Raw genomic sequence first — 19,022 nt, 5'->3', positions numbered from 1 at the left:
TGTCTTACAAAATTCGCATTGCAAACAGAGATTTGTTAAGACGCTTCAACAGTTCTGTGGTGTGCTCCTCCCAGTTGAATTTATTATCAAGCTGTAATCCCAAGAATTTAACACTGCCCACTTTTCTATTTGCTTGTCATCGTATGTTAGGCATATACTCGTGGGACACCCCTTACAAGTTCTAAACTGCGTGTAGTGTGTTTCTTCAAAGTTTAGTGACAAGGAATTGGCTAGGAACCAGTGATAAATGTCTACAAATATTTTATTAGCCGATCTTTCTAAGACTACACTTCATTTGCTATTTATTGCAATGTTTTCTATCATCGGCAAACAAAACGAACTTGCCATCTGGTAATGTTACTGATGAAAGGTCATTGATATACACAAGAAAAAGTAAGGGCCCTATAATGGAACCTTTTGCGACCCCACATGTAATTAGTTCCCACTTGGATAATGCCTGATAGCTTAATCCATGTCTCTTTCCTAATGACACCCTTTGTTTCCTGCCAGAGATGTAAAATTTGAACCATTTTGCAGCATTTCCTGTTAAACCATAATATTCTAATTAACTTAAAAGGATATTGTGATTTACACAGTGAAGCGCCTTTGACAGATCACAAAATATACCAGTTGCCTGCAAATTTTTGTCTAATGAATTAAGCACATTTTCACTGTAAGTGTAGATAGCCTTCTCAATATCAGAACCCTTTAAAAATACGAACTGCGACTTTGACAGTATGTTATTTGAGATAAGATGGTTATAAAACCGACTGTACATTACTTTTTCTAAAATTTTTGAGAATGCTGGCAAAAGTGAAATTGGACGGAAATTTGATGCTATTTCTTTATCTCCCTTCTTAAACAGTGGGTTAACGTCAGCGTATTTCAGCCATTCAGGAAATATTCCACTGATAAACGACTGTTTACACACATAGATTAATATGTTACTTAACTCAGAATCACATTCTTTAATTAACATTGTTGATATTTCATCATACCCACTAGATGTTTTTGATTTTAAAGATTTTATGGTGGACGTTATTTCTGCTGGAGTAGTTAGGGTCCAATTCATATTGTGGAAGTTACTAGAAATGTCTGGTCTGATTTATTCCATAGCAGCATCTACAGAACCTGACAACCCCATCTTTTCAGTAACAGTTATAAAATGTTTGTTAAAAAGTTTTGCAACACTACAAACATCTGTCACAAATGTATCATTTACTCTTAATGCTATTTGTCCCTCTTCATGTCTGGTTCTACTACGCACTCAGTGCCCAATGGCGTCTCTCATTACTCCACCTGTGTCACGTAGGACTGACTTCAGAAATGTGTGGCTTATGAGCAGCTGCTCGACCTCTGTACCGCAGTGCTTTTAATTCCCTACACGCAGTCATTGTTCTAGCTGGAATGTTGGTAGCACTTCGAACTCATGAGCGATTCCTTCCGCCGATTTCATGGGATTTCTTACAACCACCCTCTGCAATGCTCCACCGTCCCAGTCCGTTAGTGCATGGGATGTTAACGGACTTGGTTTAGCTGTGGTTCTTCCTTCGCGTTTCCAAACAATCACATAACAACAGGCAACTTTAGAAGAGTAGAATTGTCCCTGACGGCTTTGTTACTCAGGTGACATCCAATGAGTAGTCAATGTTCGAGGTCACTGAGCTCTTCTGATGGACCTATTCTGCTTTCACTGCTTTTCTGCTGACAGCACACTAGTCTGCACTTCCTTTTGTACTCTCGTGACAACCAGTGGTACACAAAACGGGTTAGAACACTGTTGCAGAAACAACGAAACAAACATGCCAAAGCCGGCCGCGGTGGTCTAGCGGTTCTAGGCGCTCAGTCCGGAACCGCGCGACTGCTACGGTCGCAGGTTCGAATCCTGCCTCGGGCATGGATGTGTGTGATGTCCTTAGGTTAGTTAGGTTTAAGTAGTTCTGAGTTCTAGGGGACTGATGACTACAGATGTTAAGTCCCATAGTGCTCGGAGCCATTTGAACCAAACATGCCAAATTTAAACAAACGCAAAATCCCCAAGATTGGCGATCTTGTACAGAAACTTAGCACGGACTTCAATGCGAGATGCCTATAACAGTTTCCACAACGAAACTTTGTCTCGAAACCTGACAGAAAATCCAAAGAGATTCTGGTCGTATGTCAAGTATGTTAGCGGCAAGAAAGAGTCAATGCCTTCTCTGCGCGATAGCAATAGAGATACTATCGAAGACAGTGCTGCCAAAGCAGAGTTACTAAACAGAGCCTTCCGAAATGTCTTCGCAAAAGAAACGAAGTAAATATTCCAGAATTCGAATCGAGAACAGCTGTCAACATGAGTAACGTAGACGTAAATATCCTCGGAGTAGTGAAGCAACTCAAATCACTTAATAAAAACAAGTCTTCTGGTCCAGACTGTCTACCAATTAGTTTCTTTTCCGAGTATGCTGATGCATTAGCTCCATACTTAACAATCATACCCAACCGTTCGCTCGACGAAAGATCCGTACCCAAAGACTGGAAACTTGCACAGGTCACACCAATATTCGAGAATGGTAGTAGGACTAATCCACTAAATTACAGACCCACATCGTTAAAGTCGATATGCAGCAGGATTTCAGAACATATTGTGTTCGAAAATTATGAATTACCTCGAAGATTCAGTCTCGAACCTCGCGACCGCTACGGTCGCAGGTTCGAATCCTGCCTCGGGCATGGATGTGTGTGGTCTCCTTAGGTTAGTTAGGTTTAAGTAGTTCTAAGTTCGAGGGGACTGATGACCACAGACGTTAAGTCCCATAGTGCTCAGAGCCATCTGAACCATTTTTGAATTACCTCGAAGAAAACGGTATAATGACATACAGTCAACATGGGTTTAGGAAACATCGTTCCTGTGAAACATAACTAGCTCTTTATTCTCATGAAGTGTTAAGTGCTATTGACAAGGCAATTCAGATCGATTCCGTATTTCTGGATTTCCGGAAGGCATTTCACACTGTACCACTCAAGCGGCTCGTGTTGAAATTGCGTGCTTATGGAATATCGTCTCAGTTATGTGACTGGATTTGTGATTTCCTGTCAGAGAGGTCACAGTTCGTAGTAATTGTCGGAAAGTCATCGAGTAAAACAAGTGATTTCTGGCGTTCCCCAAGGTAGTGTTATAGGCCCTTTGCTGTTCCTTATCTATATAAACGATTTTGGAGACAATCTGAGCAGCCGTCTTTCGGTTGTTTGCAGATGACGCTGTCGTTTATCGACTAACAAAGTCATCAGAAGATCAAAACAAACCGAAAAACGATTTAGAAAAGATATCTGAATGGTGCGAAAAGTGGCACTTGACCCTAAACATCGAAAAGTGTGAGGTCATCCACATGAGTGCTAAAAGAAACTCGTTAAACTTCAGTTACACGAAAAATCAGTCTAATCTAAAAGCCGTAAATTCAACTAAATACCTAGGTATTACAATTACGAACAACTTAAATTGAAAGCAACACATAGAAAATGTTGTGGGGAAGGCTAACCAAAGACTGCCTTTATTTGCGGGACACTTAGAAAACGTAACAGACCTACTAAGGAGATTGCCTACACTACGCTTGTCCGTCCTCTTTTAGAATGCAGCTGCGCGGTGTGGGATTCTTACCAGATAGGACTGACGGAGTACATCGAAAAAATTCAAAGAAAGGCAGCACGTTTTGTATTATCGCGAAATATGGGAGAGAGTGTCACAGAAATGATACAGGATTTGGGCTGGACAACATTAAAAGAAATGCGTTTTTCGTTCCGACGGAATCTTCTCGCGTAATTCCAATCACCAACTTTCTCCTCCGAATGCGAAAATATTTTGTTGACAGTGACCTAGATAGGGACGAACGATCGCCACGATAAAATAAGGGAAACCAGAGCTCGTACGGAAAGATATAGGTGTTCATTCTTTCCGCGCGCAATACGAGATTGGAATAATGAAGAAGTGTGAAGGTGGTTCGGCGAAGCCTCTGCCAGGCACTTAAATGTGATTTGCATAGTATCCAAGTAGATGTAGATGCAGATGTATAATTCCGTATAACATTGTGGATGTCCAGATAATTTTGATCGGATAGTGAATATGCTCAGCACGAGAAAGATCGTTGATTTTGTAAGACTACAAGGTGAAAAACCACAAGTAAAGTTAATTATCATCATTTGTTTAGCAGTTTTCACTCTGTGCTGTAGAATCAACTTTCTGCACCAAAATACGAGCCTGTGTTACAATAGGTTGGAAAGAACGGATACCACGCATTCATGCAACTAATTCGCCTCGATGGGCAATGAACCCGCAATCTACAGTGCGGGTGCGCAGTTACGTTCGACCTCCAACAGGAATCTAAAATTAGCGAACTTGGAGGACGTGGACGGGGACTGTGGGTAGGTGGAGCTAGCTGGGAGTGGAAGGTCAGCCGCGGAGTGCATTTGGAATCAACACTGAACAGATTGCCGGCACGGTAGGTCAGCGTGTTCGGTGAGAGAGCTGGTTGGCCTCTGAGTGGAAGAATCAACAAACGAACTTGAACGGATGTCATGTGACGTCCGCAACGACCAAACAACGATCAAAAACGAACAAAATGAGAAAAAAGAAGATGGCTTAGTGGTTAACGCAACTGCTTCGTAAGCAGGAGATCCCGGCTTCGAGTCCCAGTCTCGCACACATTTTCACTCGTCGCTGCTGATTCCGCATAAGGTCCCGATGTAGCTGATATCATTAGTTCCTTCCCTCCCATTTCCTTTCTCCCCCCTCCATCTTAAATTTACATAAAATAAATATCTGTAGTGTTATCAAAACTATTTGCGAGTTTTGACATTTCTGCGTGCAGACAGCGGACAGAAGCAAGGCAGTCGTTTCGAGTCGAGCGCGCCACTCTTATTTTCGGCGAGTGTTCGTTAACCAGCTGACAGCGAAGTTCTGTTAAATAATAAACAAACGACGATACTGATAATCGTACTTACGTCGATGAATATTTTATAAATGCTCATGATTCTGATGAAAGCGGTGCTGCTGCAACTGAAGGACCGTCGCTGTCTTCTTGCTAGGGCCAGTGACTGACGTTGAAAGTGACGGAAAATGCTATTTCTTCGATTTGTTCCTCCGCGGATCCGTGCTTCTTGGGTTGCCGTCTCGATGGAACTCACTACTGGAGGTCAGTCCAGTGATGTAACATTCGCAATAGCTTGTTTCGTCATCATTTACACCTTAGTGAGATCAAACTCTTTGTTCCTTGCCAAGTAACTTTTCACTTGGTCCAATGTAAGTTACACTACCGGTAGAAAGTTTTCGATCACCTACCACAACTATAGATTTCGTTTTGAATATTCTATCATATCCCCATTATGACAGCAAAACAAGCATAAACGCGTGAAGACTAAGCGTCTCTGTTTCGTATTTGACTCGTTCGCCTAGATGGGCGCTGATGAGTATCCACAGCAATACTGATGCGCCTTTACCTAAGACGGTTCCATTCGAATAGGCCTTGTTCCTTATACTGTCTGTGTAGCTATCAGTTCTCATTAGTTCACAATATTTATGTGCATCCAGCAGTGTGTTTGTACACCTGATCAGGTTCAGTTCATATTACCTCCTAATGGGACGGACCCTGGCGACTGGAACTGAAAAACGCGCTGTAATTGTAGCTTTTCATCAGGAAGGCTATTCTGGTAAGACAATACCAACAAAAGATGGCGTAGCCCAATCTACAGTGATGTATACGTTGTAGCGGCTGAAGCAAACTGGTGCCAATGTGTTTCGCTATCTGGAAGTTTCCACGAAACATGATGCAGGGAAGATCAGTTCGTATGCGCACAGGGTAAACGTCAGAGGTCTCGTACTGCACCTCGAATTCGCTAGGAAGTAAATAGTATCCGAGCAACTCCAAACTCGTCCTGAACAGTACAAGGTCTAGATGGGTGCTTAGCGGACAAAACCTCTTAATCACTCAAACAAAACGAGGCGAAACGATTGCAATTGGCAAAGCAACATAAAAACTGGAGCGTGCAGCAATGGTCAAAGGTACTAGTCACGGATGAATATAACTCTGAAGTATTTGGATGCCATCGTCCAATATTTGTTCGTCGACTTCGAGGAAAACCTGTAAAAAGTCAGTGTGTAACGCCAACCGTGAAGCATGGTGGAAAGTTGGTCATGGTGTGGGGATGTTGTGCGAGTGATACAGCCGGTAATAAAGTGAGAACTACTGGAAGATTAAAGAAGGGAGGATATTACAGGATGCTGTTCAATGATGCAGTTCCATCTGGCAAGAGACTTTTTGATCGTGGGTTTGTTCTGCAGCCGGACAACAATCCGAAATTTGCTTGTAAACTGCGCAGACGGTACGTCAAAAGAAAAGAGAAATGTGGGAAACTGAAGACTTTGAAGTGGTCGAGTCAGTTATCTGACTTAAATCCCACTGAACGCTTGTGGGAGAAAGTTGACAGGGAGGTCAGAAAACTGTCATCTAATGTTGAAGATCTACATGAATAATTTACAGATGTGTTGGATTGCAGTATCTGCAAAAACACTAAGGAACCTTATCTCCAGACTGCCATGAGTTTGTGCAACTGTTCTGAGTTCAAAGGGTGGATACTTTGAAAAGGCTAAAATCTAAACTATAGTCGACATACTCATCTAGAGAGATTCAGCAATTTTATAGATATTTGAGCTAATTCTCATTTATTGTTCCGTCTCAGTCGCACAGTATTAATTAGATAACATGTTTCGTTCACTCTGTATCACTTTCAGTACTCTGATATCTAGTTCTGAGTAGACAAGACGGATTGCTGATGCAACTACTTAGATCTGAAGATAATCCAGAGTGACTGAAACATGTTATATTATTAAAAGTGCGCAAGTGAGGCGAAACAGTAAATGATAACTATATTAAATTCGAAACCATGATGTATAATGCTTAATGATAGAGAGAGAAAATGCTTAATTATGTTGGTCTACTTAGTCTGGACGATGTGTTTGTACATTGAAATTAAGTATACAGTTTCTTTTTCATGAGTGATCAAGAACTTTTGACCGGAAGTCTAAAAGCTATTGAACTGAGTATAGTGCGGAGGATGCCTGATTACTCCATGTCCTTTCATTGCAACCAGTTCGTCGACCTAGCAAGCGGTTTTTGCCTTGTACAACTTTATAAGTTCTATTAACTCCGCGAAAGTCATGCCAGCTTGATTTTTCTCCTATGGAATATTTCTCTGTACCAAAAGAAAAATATTCCCTTTCCTCCAAAGCATTGTCGAAGTTGCGTGAAATGGGCGCAAGATCGGGGCTGTACGGAGGATGATCTAGAGTTTCCCATCGAAAAGATGTGATGAGATCTTTGGTCTGATTCGCCACATGCGGACGGGCGTTGTCTTGCAGCAAAACGATGCTCAACTTCCATGGACTGTTCCTTTGATTCTGGTGCGACGTAGGTCACCCATGTTTCATCGCCCGTAACAATTTGGCTTAAGAAATCATCACCGTCGTTGTGGTACCGCTCAAGAAAAGTCAATGCACTGTCTAAACGTTTAGTTTTGTGCACATCAGTCAACATTTTTGGTACCCAATGTGCGCACAATTTTGGTAATTCAAGTGCTAGGTCACAATGCCATACAAAACACTACGAGAAACATTAGGAAAGTCATCCCACAAGGAGGAAATTGTAAAGCGTCTGTTTTCTCTCACCATACTGTCTACTTCCTGTACTAAACTTTCATTAACGACTGAAGGACGCCCACTCCGTTGTTCATCATGCACATTTGTGCGGCCATCTTTAAATGCTCTCACCCACTTTCTTACCATTCCATCATTCATAATGTTTTCTCCGTAAACTGCACAGATCTCACGATGAATATCGATCGCTTTTAGGCTTTTAGCACTAAGAAATCTTATAACAGTCCGTACTTCACAGTCGGCGGGACTCACGATTATCGGAGGCATCTTAAACAATCAGAACACAATGTAAACAAGGAAGAATCAGACTGTAATGGCGTCAGTGCGTAGATTAAGGTACAGGTTTTCATGTAAAAATAAAATTATTGAGCTATCTTAGTACGTTTTTTTTTAAAATTTCAAAACAGTACTTACTTAAAAAACACGCCTCGTATTTCTGTTTCTTCCTGTTTCATTCACATATGAAGCGTGTTAAGAACGACCACCTAAATGTCTCTCCATACACTGTAATTAGTCTAGTCTTTCCTCGCAGCAGATAAGGGACCGATGCATAGGAGAGTGTAGTATATTCATAGTTTCTTCGCATAATACCGTGTTTTGAAAATTTGTGAGCAGGCTTTCACAGAGTAAATGGCGTCTGTCTGGAGGCTTCTGCTACCTGAGGTTTTTTCAACAGTGTCATGGATGTCCTCCAGCAAGTCAAACAAATTGAGACCCTTTGTGGTGCCCTTCTTTGGATACATTTAAAATCCAGTTTTAGGCTTTTCTGGATTGGGAACTCCACCCCTGAGCAGTGCTCTAGGACAGGCTCTGGCTGGGATCCGATCTGAATTTCCGAGCGCAGCGGCGGGTTGGGCTCAGCGGTGAGGAGGAAGAGGAAAATGAAAACTGCAGCTGGATGCTACCAGAGCCCAACAATGGTCGTATCAGACGCCAATCACTTTGCTGACTGTACTGGTTGCATTAAAATACTTACAATCTGCGTTTGGAGTACTATGGCGTCTACGTACTTGTCCAAAAAAGGAAAAGTGGAGAAGCACATCATTCAGTGCTGAACGGGAATAGCCTTACTTTTTGGTATCATTTTAAGACCGTGCAAGGTGTTTAGTATCCCGTCTCACTGTTATGGGCTGGAAAACACTTACTCGAATGTCATTACAATACCAGCCACGAAGGCAATGTTGTTGTTGTGGTCTTCAGTCCAGAGACTGGTTTGATGCAGCTCTCCATGCTACTCTATCCTGTGCAAGCTTCATCTCCCAGTACCTACTGCAGCCTACATACTTCTGAATCTGCTTAGTGTATTCCTCTCTTGGTCTCCCTCTACGATTTTTACCCTCCACGCTGCCCTCCAATACTAAATTCGTGATCCCTTGATGCCTCAGAATATGCCCCACCAACCGATCCCTTCTTCTAGTCAAGTTGTCCCACAAATTTCTCTTCTCTCCAATTCTATTCAATACCTCCTCATTAGTTATGTCATCTACCCATCTAATCTTCAGCATTCTTCTGTAGCACCACATTTCGAAAGCTTCTATTCTCTTCTTGTCTAAACTATTTATCGTCCACGTTTCACTTACACTCATGGCTACACTCCGTACAAATACTTTCAGAAACGACTTCCTGACACTTAAATCTATTTGCGATGTTAACAAATTTCTCTTCTTCAGAAACGCTTTCCTTGCCATTGCTAGTCTACATTTTATACCCTCTCTACTTCGACCATCATCAATTATTTTGCTCTCCAAATAGCAAAACTCATTTACTACTTTATGCCTCTCATTTCCTAATCTAATTCCCGCAGCATCACCCGATTTAATTCGACTACATTCCATTATCCTCGTTTTGTTTCTGTTGATGTTCATCTTATATCCTCCTTTCAAGACACTGTCCATTCCGTTCAGCTCCTCTTCCAGGTCCTTTGCTGTATCTGACAGAATTACAATGTCATCGGCGAACCTCAAGTTTTTATTTCTTCTCCATGGATTTCAATTCCTACTCCGAATTTTTCTTTTGTTTCCTTTACTGCTTGCTCAATATACAGATTGAATAACATCGGGGAGAGGCTACAGCCCTGTCTCACTCCCTTCCCAACCACTGCTTTCCTTTCATGCCCCTTGGACTCTTATAGCTGCCATCTGGTTTCTGTAAAATTGCAAATAGCCTTTCGCTCGCGGTATTTTACCCCTGCCACCTTCAGAATTTGAAAGAGAGTATTCCAGTCAACATTGTCAAAAGCTTTCTCTAAGTTTACAAATACTGAAACGTAGGTTTGCCTTTCCTTAATCTATTTTCTAAGATAAGTAATACGGTCAGTATTGCCTCACGTGTTCCAACATTTCTACGGACTCCAAACTGATCTTCACCGAGGTCGGCTTCTACCAGTATTTCCATCCGACTGTAAAGAATTCGTGTTAGTATTTTGCAGCCGTGGCAATATGACGCACTTATCTTGTGAAGAACGACCGTTATTGCTGGCTGAAGTGAAGGTGGGTGTTCGGGAAAAAACTGACCTAACGGTTAGTATAGCTATGATAAAAATGTTTTATGGTCGATATCACCAATTATTTGAATTTATTAAGTGTCCTAAGGGAATATGAGAATCATTTCGTAACAAATGTGGTGGGCAAGATTGATGCTGTTAAAAAAGTGAAGTAACCCTCTGCAAAAATGATCTTCAAGTTCATGAGATGGAAAGTTTCCTGTAACCCAAGACAGTAATTTGTGGACCAGACATGATTGACTACGTTTTAGTATTAGAAACGTTTCATTATGAGTCCTCAAAAAGATTCCAAGACACCGCAAGACTAAAGACGAATTTCGATTTATTTGTCATGCCACTCTCAGTTTTGACCGCTAACATACCTCATTACTTCGAAGTCTAGCTGATACACGCACAGTATAGCACAAAGTTTAGCGACATTTTTGTCCATTCTTGGGATTTATAAGACTTTTATAAAAATTTACTCCAAGAGCAATATCCTCGACTGTACAGACAATCTACTCGAGTTATTCTGAACATTTCTTTCCCTTTTATGAAACTGAAAAAGTCCCACCAACGCGTTGTTTTAACAGATTTCAGCCTGCGTAGCTCTGTGTGTGTGATTTTATCACGAATGACAGTGCCAGATTTGCACGGTTATTCTAAATGATGGACCAATTTTCAAAAATTCGCACGTATTCAAATACAAATCCAAAATGAACAAGCATTATACCAATGAAAAGAGCAAATTTCAAAGTTTTTGGTTGGCGGCGATGGTTTCAGAAGCGGCCGGTAGAGTTTGCGCGGCAATAGAGCCATCATTCCCTTTCACTGTCAGTTGTGAGTGACATGGCGACTGTGGAGCACTAGGCTTTCTGCGTTCCTTATTTCACGACAAAGTGCGGGCATTTCGTGCCAGATTCGGTATTCAGTTACCAACTCGTAAAAGCATTAGCCGTTGGTTTAAGCAATTTAAACAGACGGAGTGTGTGCAAAGGACAAAGCAAAGGCAGACTGCGTGATGTCCGACGGATTCGAGAAAGTTTTGTGCGCAGTCCCAGTAAGTCTACCAATAGAGCCAGTCGAGAACATGGAATACCCCAACCAACTGTATGGAAAGTTCTGAGACGGCGTTTGCTGTGCAAGCCCTACCGATTACAACTTATGCATGACCTCAATGACAAAGAGAACCCTCTCGCATTTTGTGGTTATGTGGTAGCAAAGATGGAACATGACGCATTTCTACAGCGTGTAATTTTTAGCGACGAAGCGACGTTCCACCGTAGTGGAAAAGTCAACAGACGCAATGTTCACATATGGGGCTTGGAAAATCCACATTAACCATTGCAACACGAAAGAGACTCACTGAAGCTCAACTTGTTCTGTGCCGTATGCCGTACAAAGTTTTATCGACCATTTTTCTTTCAGGAAGGAACTGCAGCCCATACCTGGACATGATAAAGCATGTTATGTAAGATTCCCAGGACTTCATTTTCCAACAGTACGGAGCTCCGACCCATTGGCACCGTGATGTACGAGGCTTTTTGAATGACTCCCTTCCTTAGCGCGGGATCGGTCGCAGGGGACTTGAGGTCCTGTCTCTGCACTTCTGGCCACCGAGATCTCCTGATCTCACACCCTGCGACTTTTTCTTATAGGTTTATGTGAAGGAAGCTGTTTACGTCCCGTCTCTATCAACCACTCTGAACGATCACTGCTGCCGTTCACTCAGTAACAGCAGATACGCTTTTGCGTGTGTGGGACGAGTTTGGCTTCCGCGTTGATGTTCGCTGTGCAGCTAACACTGACCACAGTCAACATTTATAACATTTATCACATTCTTAATTATTAAATAATTATTAAATCTAATTAATTATAAATTATTAAAAAATTATTAAATTTATTAAATTGATATCAAACATTATGAAAAAAGCTTTGAAACTTCCTCTTTTCATTGTATAAAGCTCGTTCATTTTGTATTTGTACTTGAATAATTAGGAAGTTTTGAAAATGGGACCATCATTTAGAATAACCCTGTATTACATATTCTAAAAGCGAAATGTATAAAATATCACAACTTAAATGCCTGTTTGTAGTTCTACCCTCCTGTATTATCACTATCTAATGTATTCACTTGTCAACAGCCTTGCTGCAGTGGTAACACTGGTTCCCATCAGATCATCGAAGTGAAGCACTGTCGGGCTGGGCTAGCACTTGGGTGGTTGACCATCTAATCTGCCAAGCGCTGTTGGCAAGTGGGGTTCACTCAGCCCTTTTGATTGACAAGTGGCGGCTCCGGTCTCGTAAACCGACATACAACCAGGAGAATGGTGCGGCTGACCCCATGCCCCTCTGTATACGCATCCAGTGACTCCTGTGATCGGAGGGTGACATGGCGGCCGGTCGATGCTCTTGGGCCTTCATTGCCTGTTCAGGCGGTGTATAGTTTAGTTTAATTTATTTATTTAATCAATCAATAAAGGTTACTGCTCTGGCAGAAAAACAAAAAGTTGTAAATAAACACAAATGATAAAATCCTTATTATAAAAGGATTCTGCAATATTCGCCTCATAAAAGTAGTTAAACTGTTTTGCAAACATCTCGTTACCCACACATGCAACCTTCGGCATACAGCTGTCTCACTGACACACCTCCTCGGAATAGTACAGTGGTAGGGGAAGCCAGAGTGCTGAGCAGCTGTGATCGTGGAGCGCGAGAGTGCTCCAGAAGTGTAAATCCTGGACAGGCCTGCTCTAGAATGAGCAGCACGAGTGATTTTTAATTCATCTCCTTTGCAGACTAATCGCTTTCTCTAAGTATCATATCAATGTACCGAAATCTACTATCTCCTTTACCTATGCTTAGCCTATGTGATTGTTCCATTTAATATCCCCTCAGAGTATTAGACCCAGGTATTTGTATGAATTGACTGATTCCATTTTCACCCATTCGTATCGTACTCACATGATACTGAGTTTTTTTTCTTTTAGTGAGGTGCACAATTTTGCTTGTGTCTACACTTAAAGAAATTGCCAATCTTTGCGCTACTTTGAAATCTTATGAAGATCGGACAGGACATTTGTGTGACATTTCTCAGACAGTACTTTATTACAGAAAACAGCATCATCTGCAAAAAGTCTGAACCAATTGTTAATTTGTTTGCCGCATCATTAACACATGTACATCAACAATAAGGGTCCCAAAACACTTCCCTAGAGCACAAGTTACTGCTACATCTCTCGATAACTCTCCATCGAAAATAACATATATATATATATATATATATATATATATATATATATATATATATATATATATATATATATATGTGGTGGTGTCTGTTCTTTCATATATATCTGTAAGAACAGACATAACATATGTATACAGGGTGGTCCACTGATAGTGACTGGGCCAAACATCTCACGAAATAAGCATCAAACGAAAGAACAACAAAGAACGGAACTCGTGTAGCTTGAAGGGGGAAACCAGATGGCGTTATGTTTGGCCTGCTAGATGGCGCTGCCATAGGTCAAACGGATATCAATTGCGTTTTTCTACGTAGGAACCCCCATTTTTTATTACATATTCGTGAAGTCCGTAAAGAAATATGAATGAGACCACTTTTTTCGCTTTGTGATAGATGGCGCTGTAACAGCCACAAACGTATAAGTACGTGGTATCACGTAACATTCCACCAGTTTGGACGGTATTTGCTTCGTGATACATTACCCGTGTTAAAATAGACCGTTTACCAATTGCGAAAAGGTCGATATCGTGTTGATGTATGGCTATTGTGATCAAAATGCCCAACGGGCGTGTGCTATGTATGCTGCTCGGTATCTTGGACGACATCATCCAAGTGCCCGGAACGTTCGCCGGACAGTTACGTTATTTAAGGAAACGAAGTATTCAGCCACATGTGAAACGTCAACCACGACCTGCAACAAATGACGATGCCCAAGTAGGTGTTTTAGCTGCTGTCGCGGATAATCCGCACATCAGTAGCAGACAAATTGTGCGAGAATCGGAATCTCAAAAACGTCGGTGTCGAGAATGCTACATCAACATCGATTCCATCCGTACCATATTTCTGTGCACCAGGAATTGCATAGCGACGACTTTGAAGGTCGTGTGCAGTTCTGCCACTGGGCACAAGAGAAATTTCGGGACGATGACAGATTTTTTGCACACGTTCTATTTTCCGACGAAGCGTCATTCACCTACAGCGGTAACGTAAACCGGCATAATATGCACTATTGGGCAATGGAAAATCCGCGATGTCTGCGACATGTGGAACATCAGCAACCTTCGCGGGTAAATGTATGGTGCAGCATTATGGGATGATGGATAACTGGCCCCCATTTTATCGATGACAATCTAAATGGTGCAATGTATGCTGATTTCCTACGAATGTTCTACCGATGTTACTACAAGATATTTCACTGCATGACAGAATGGCGATGTACTTCCAACATGATGGATGTCCGGCACATAGCTCGCGTGCAGTTGAAACGGTTTTGAATAGCATATTTCATGACAGGTGGATTGGTCGCCGAAGCACCATACCATGGCCCGGACGTTCACCGGATCTGACGTCCCCGGTTTTCTTTCTGTGGGGAAAGTTGAAGGATATTTGCTATCGTGGTCCACCGACAACGCCTGACATCATGCGTCAGCGCATTGTCAACGCATGTGCGAACATTACGGAGGGCGAACTACTCGCTGTTGAGAGGAATGTCGTTACACGTATTGCCAAATGTATTGAGGTTGACGGACATAATTTTGAGCATTATTGCATTAATGTGGTATTTACAGGTAATCAGACTGTAACAGCATACGTTCTCAGAAATAAGTTCACAAAGGTACACGTGTCACATTGGAACAACCGAAATAAAATGTTCAAACGAGCCAACTAAAACATTCATATTTATTTACGTACTACACGAATATGTAATAAAAATGGCGTTTCCTATTTAAAAAAAAACGCAGTAGATATCCGTTTGACCTACGGCAGTGCCATCTAGCGGGCCAACCATAGCGCCATCTGGTTTCCCGCTTCAAACTAGACAAGTTTGGTTCAAATGGCTCTGAGCACTATGGGATTTAATATCTATGGTCATCAGTCCCCTAGAACTTAGAACTACTTAAACCTAACTAACCTAAGGACAGCACACAACACCCAGTCATCACGAAGCAGAGAAAATCCCTGTCCCCGCCGGGAATAGAACCCGGGAACCCGGGCGCGTAGACAAGTTTCGTTTTTTGTAGTTTTTTCGTTTGACTCTTATTTCGTGAGATATTTGGCTCGGTCACGATCAATGAACCACCCTGTATATGTGGTGGTGTCTGTTCTTTCGTATATGTCTGGAAGAATAGACACCACCACTTATACAGACAGGGTGGTCCATTGATCGTGACCGGGCCAAATATCTCACGTGCAGGGATTTGTTTTACTCTGGACAGTCTGCTCTTTCATATATGTCTGAAAGAACAGACATAACATATGTATATATACATATAATTAAGGCGAGATGGCCAATGATCTCTTCAGTGCAGATTAACAACAGTCTCGAACTCTTACGAGGATCGGCTAAATGCCGGGAGTAATGATGATAATAGGCAAGGTGTATTACATTAGTGGTGTGTGGATAAGTTGAGAATTTGAGTCTGACAGGAGGCTTACTAGGGTAATCCATGCAGCTGCAATAACCACTGTATCCAGATTGCTCGGTGGTCAGAGCATCTGCCTAATAAGCAGGAGATCTCAGGTTCCTATTCCAGCACAAATTTTCAATTTTCCCTATTGATTTCAATCAATGCCCACTCGCAGCCAATAACTGTAATTATCTTGTGTCTTAAGTTTCCCTTTACCTTAACAGCAAAGGGGACAGGAGGGCTGGTGGCGTAAAGTAGCTGCTCATCAGTTTTTGTCCCCATGTCCTGAATTAAATTCCTAACCTATCTGCAGAGTCTCGTGAAGTGAAAGCGTGTGACACTGTTCATGACGATCAGATCGTCATATGGCGACGTTAATCTCTGTTGTCCCCATGGTGCTATTCGAGATGAGTAGGCTATGTGGCTCATCATCCAACACATACGTTACGCCGCTCTACACCCACCCATTACAGTCATGTACACTTAAACACCACACAATGCTCTCACATCGCGAAAGACAGATGCCTACAGGTGCGAGGGCAGTAAACACCTTTCCAATTCCGGGGGGCTGAACCTGTCCTTCGAAGTCTCTTAGCCGATCGTGGCATACGAGTTTACTTTTCTTTACCATGAAATCCTCAAAACAGTAACACATTTCGTTTGATACCCCACACTTCGAACTTTCATTAATAAGCGTTGGTGTGGTTTTGAGTCAAAAAATTTTCGTGAGTCGAAAAATACTGCATTCATCTGATTATCTTGATATGCGGTTTTCGGGATATCACGGGAGGAAAAAATCATGGGTTTAGCTTGACCAGTGTTTTCAGGATTCATGATGGTTGGAATGGAAGAGGTCATACTTTTCGAGATACCTCATTAGATTTGGGCTCAGAAAGAGTTCTAAGGTTCTACAGCAAATGGATGTCAACCAGTTTGGACGGTTGTTTTTCGGGTCTCTACCACTATCCGAGACACTAAACCCTGGACATATGTGGTCTATGCTTTCTTAAAACCACTGAAAATGGCTCAAATGGCTCTGAGCACTATGGGGTTTTACTTCTGAGGTCATCAGTCCCCTAGAACTTAGAACTATTTAAACCTAAGTATCCTAAAGACATCACACACATCCATGCCCGAGGCAGAATTCGAACCTGCGACCGTAGCGGTCGTGCAGTTCCAGAATGTTGCGCCTAGAACCGCTCGGCCACCCCGGCCTAAAACCACTGAACACAGACTTTTATTCGAGGGATCTACGGTATATTTTTCTCATAAGAGAGGGAGAGCGAAAGAGACGGAAATTAGATACTATTATTCGTTAATAGTGGAAATAACATTATTTTTTCTTTACATTATTATAATAAAAGAGGTTTGTTATTTTTCTTCTTGGGTGCTTTGTTGTTCAAGAGGGGCACAATATATCACGCCATGACAGCGATTGTAATCTTTTAAATCAGCTCATGTGGCCGCACACCACATGTAGTACCAACAGTCAAACACGGAGGAGCAGATATGGTATGGGATGTTTTTGTGATTAGCGTGTGGTATCTTTATCGCACTTGATAAAACTCTAAATGCGGACTTATTTATAAACACTAATACTTATTTAAATACATTAATCTCTAAAAACGAATGAACAAACGACACATATCTTTTCTTATAATCCTCTCTCACTGTGTGTGCAATGCCGCGCAAGCCAGTAGCGAACTATCTTATGAAACCCAGCAGATTAGAGAATTTATCTTTTTGAATTGCTCAGTGAATATCTCCATGGCAGCTCTATAACTATATGGTGACGACCCACTCACTATGAGTACTATATTATACGTTAAAATAACTTCTCCTTTTCTGGAAAGGTGTGTGACAAAACTAACTTTTGTAAGATTTTGTATGCTTTCATTAATAAACTTTTCGATGGTTATAAAGGGAGGCTGATCGTATCGACGGTGAGAACAATAGCAGATCACATATAAATAGATTGAAGCTCATTACAATCAACTTTTGATTAGTTCACAAGCACGCTATATTAATTACGAATGTTTCTTTGACATACGTTAGGATCGTCAATCATTTTCTTCAGCCTAAGTATCAACATGGATACTCGACAATAGGATTTGGATACGGACTACAAAAGTCGAATGGAAGAATAATTATGTTTCACAAATTACGCAATCAGTCGTACGAAAAGAAATTACGGGAAACTTCTAGTCATTACCCCAGGCTAGGAAAACCTCAGTATATGAAAAGCGGAAGGTACAGTGCATGGAAGTCAAATACAGAGTCTTCCAGCGAAAATTCAGTAAATTTGGTAGATTCCAATTACTGAAAATACGTGCAGGGATTCATTTTTCTCAGGGCAGTTTGCTCTAAGGAAAGAATTACTCTCCAACAGAAAACCATTGTTTTCGTTACATGTGGCCGTTAGTCTATATCAAAGATCAGTCCATAAAATGGAGAAAATTACTAAAAAACCACGACAAAATCATTAGTAGCACACATGAATACTGATAATAAATCAGTGAGAGCGGTAGCTCAGCTGCATACACTGAAGGAAAAAAAATCGCAAAGGAGTTGTGCGACATAAACGAAAGTTGGTAGGCGCGTTCTTAAATTCGAGAATCTGTTCAAGTCTCGCACCAGTCGCATAAGAATGGCGCTAGTAACACCACTATAAGGATGCAAATCAGGTTTGACTGAAGTACAAGCTGTAACACTCAAGAGCCTTAGTAACGTTTGAGATTGAATGCGGCGAGTTGATGTTAGTCAAGAATTCCTTTAAGGCGACAACTCGCCTAATCTGAACGAGGTCGGGTAATATGACTAAAAAAAGCCGGATGTTCCTTCTCTGATATTGGCGAAAGGCTTGGAAGGAAGGTAACCTCTGTACATGTACACGCAAGAAGACCGGGCTCCAGAGAGCCACGTGGCACCAATGAGAGGGAAGAGCATCATGTTCGGCTTACGGCTCTGGCGCATTGTATTGCATCTGCAGCAGCAATTCGAGCAGCAGTTGCCGCCACCGTGACGCAACGAACTGTTACAGATCGGTTACTTCAACGATAGCTCCGAGCCCTGTAGCGTGGATTACACTGGCCACTGCCCACCGCCATTTGCGACGTCAGTGGCGTAAAGCAACAGCTTTTTAGAGGGTAGGGTGGAGGTCTGTTTTCTCATCTACCTCGGTGCCAGTGATGGATGTGTGTT

This window comes from Schistocerca piceifrons, chromosome 8 (genome assembly GCF_021461385.2).
Source record: "Schistocerca piceifrons isolate TAMUIC-IGC-003096 chromosome 8, iqSchPice1.1, whole genome shotgun sequence".
Classification (NCBI taxonomy): domain Eukaryota; kingdom Metazoa; phylum Arthropoda; class Insecta; order Orthoptera; family Acrididae; genus Schistocerca; species Schistocerca piceifrons.
This window is presented reverse-complemented; position numbering follows the sequence as displayed.